Source organism: Trachypithecus francoisi, unplaced genomic scaffold (genome assembly GCF_009764315.1).
Source record: "Trachypithecus francoisi isolate TF-2019V2 unplaced genomic scaffold, Tfra_2.0 Lachesis_group2, whole genome shotgun sequence".
In the NCBI taxonomy this organism is placed as follows: domain Eukaryota; kingdom Metazoa; phylum Chordata; class Mammalia; order Primates; family Cercopithecidae; genus Trachypithecus; species Trachypithecus francoisi.
The window spans coordinates 103932049-103934446 of record NW_022681465.1 but is presented as its reverse complement, the minus strand read 5'-3'; the positions used below and the strand labels follow the sequence as shown (position 1 = coordinate 103934446).

Genomic DNA, 2398 nt, shown 5'->3' with positions numbered 1-2398 from the left:
TGCTCATTAGAAATAAAAGATGAATGAACACCATTCAAGTAAGTGAGTTGGAATAATCTTTGTAAAATTAACCTTTAGAAAAGTCTTTATGCTGAAAATGCAAGTATCCAAAAATGATTTTCTGTCTTTTCTTTTCCCTGGAAATCAAAGCATGTAGAGAGTATTTCTTTATACTAATATTCATTTTTTTCTGTTTTTACTATATCCTATTTATTGTAAATTAAAGCAATGATTGCCTAACATTATCTCCAAAAGTGGTAATGCTTAACCTTATTGTCATGTTATTTTTATAGCCCTGAAGGCATATTCAAGCATTCAGTGTAAAAGATGAACAGAGGATCAACACAGCAAAGGACTAGAAAAAACATAAATGTAGCCCGAACCCGAACCCTAACCTAACCCTAACCCCGACCCCGGACCCTGACCCGAAGGCCGGACCCTGACCTGAACCCTGGACCCTAACCCGAACCCTGAACCTGAACCCGAACCCGAACCCTAACTTGAACCCTATCCAGAACCCTAACTCACCCCCCAACCCACTCCCCCCTTCCGGGGCTTCTCCGGCCCCACCCATACCCAGGCCACAGTGCCCTGGGCCCTGTGGCTCCCGGCTTCCGAGGGCTGGCTGACCAGGGGCTCCTTCCGCGTTCCTGAAGGGGTGGAGCCTGTGGGCCTTTATAAGGGCCGCTGGCCCGCTGGGCCAGCCTCGTGGCTGGACCTACGCGCCGTGCACAGGCCGACTGAGGGGCACGGGAACCCGCCGGCCTCTATGTCCGTGTCTGTCCGCGAAATTCCGGCCAGGTCTCCCCGCGATGGCTCTCCCGACCTCTTCCGACAGCGCCCTCCCGGCGGAAGCCCGAGGACTAGGACGGCGAAGGAGACTCGTTTGGACCCCGAGCCAAAGGGAGACCCTGCGAGCCTGCTTGGAGCGGAACCTGTATCCGGGCATCGCCACCAGGGAAGAGCTGGCCCAGGCCATCGGCATTCCGGAGCCCAGGGTCCAGATTTGGTTTCAGAACGAGAGATCACGCCAGCTGAGGCAGCACCGGCGGGAATCTCGGCCCTGACCGGGAAACGCGGCCCGCAAGAAGGCAGGCGAAAGCGGACCGCCGTCACCCGGTCCCAGAACGCCCTGCTCCTGCGAGCCTTCCAGCAGGATCGCTTTCCGGGCATCGCCACCAGGGAAGAACTGGCCAGAGAGACAGACCTCCCGGAGTCCCGTATTCAGGCCAGGGTGGCAGGGCACCCGCGCATACAGGCGACCTGTGCAACGCGGACCCCGGCGGGTGCCCCCCCCCCCGTTCCCTCACCAGTGGCCTTCACCCACACCGGAGCGTGGGGAACGGGGCTTCCCGCACCCCACATGCCCTGCGCGCCGGGGGCTCTCCCGAGCCAGGGAGCAGGGGCCATCGCCCCGCTACAGCCCAGCCAGGCTGCGCAGGCAGCAGGGATTTCCCAACCTGCCCCGGCACGCGGGGATTGGGATTTTACCTGCGCTGCCCTGGCTACTCCGGAAGGGGCGGTCTCCCACCCTCTAACTCCCCGGGGGTGGCCTCTGCGCCCGAGCCAATGCCGGGGGGAACAGGACCCGCAGCAAGCACACCCTTGCTCGGTGGGACAGCGTGGGCCCGCTCGAGCTGAGCCGCAGGGCCAGGGTGTGCTTGCGCCACCCACGTCCCAGGGGAGTCCGTGGTGGGGCTGGGGCCAGGGGCCCCAGGTCGCCAGGGCGGCGTGGGAACCCCAAGTCGGGGCAGCTCCACCTCCGGGGCCCGCGCCCCCGGAGGCCTCCGCGCGGCAGGAGCAGATGCAAGCCATTCGGACGCCGTCCCCGCCGCTCCAGGAGCCCGGGCGCTCGTCTGCACTCTCCTCCAGCCTGCTGGATGAGCTCCTGGAGACCCCAGAGTTTCTGCAGCAGGCGCAACCTTTCCTAGAAACGGAGGCCCCGGGGGAGCTGCAGGACTTAGGAGAGCCCGCTTTGCTGGAACCTCTACTCCTCAGCGAGGAGGAATACCGGGCTCTGCTGGAGGAGCTTTAGGACGCGGGGTTGGGACGGGGTCGGGGGCGGGGCGGTGGCCTCCCTTTCGCGGTGAGCATCTGGCTCGGTGCGGAGAGGCCTGTTTTCCCTCCGGGCTGACCAGCCTGGCATTCCTGCCTTCCGGGTCTGGGCCTGGCGGCGGCAGCGAGAGACTCCACCCCGAGGAGAACCGAGCATCCCGGGGATCCCAGAGCCGGCCCAGGTTCCAGGCGGGGGTGCTGTCTGCCGCGCATGCGCAGGTGTGCGGGCTGCCGCCTGGGCTCCGGGAGCAGCCCGAGCAGAGCTCTCAAGCGTTTCCACCACCCGACCCCCGCTTTATCCCCCGGACGGCTTGGGGTTCCCACGGCAACCTGGGGACCCTGG

The 2398-nt window shown here is 63.1% G+C and overlaps 1 pseudogene; it reads left to right on the top strand.

Moving 5' to 3' along the window:
- The first annotated feature begins 576 nt into the window (after positions 1-576).
- On the top strand, positions 577-2035 carry LOC117065248 (annotated as a pseudogene).
- The last annotated feature ends 363 nt before the right edge of the window (positions 2036-2398 follow it).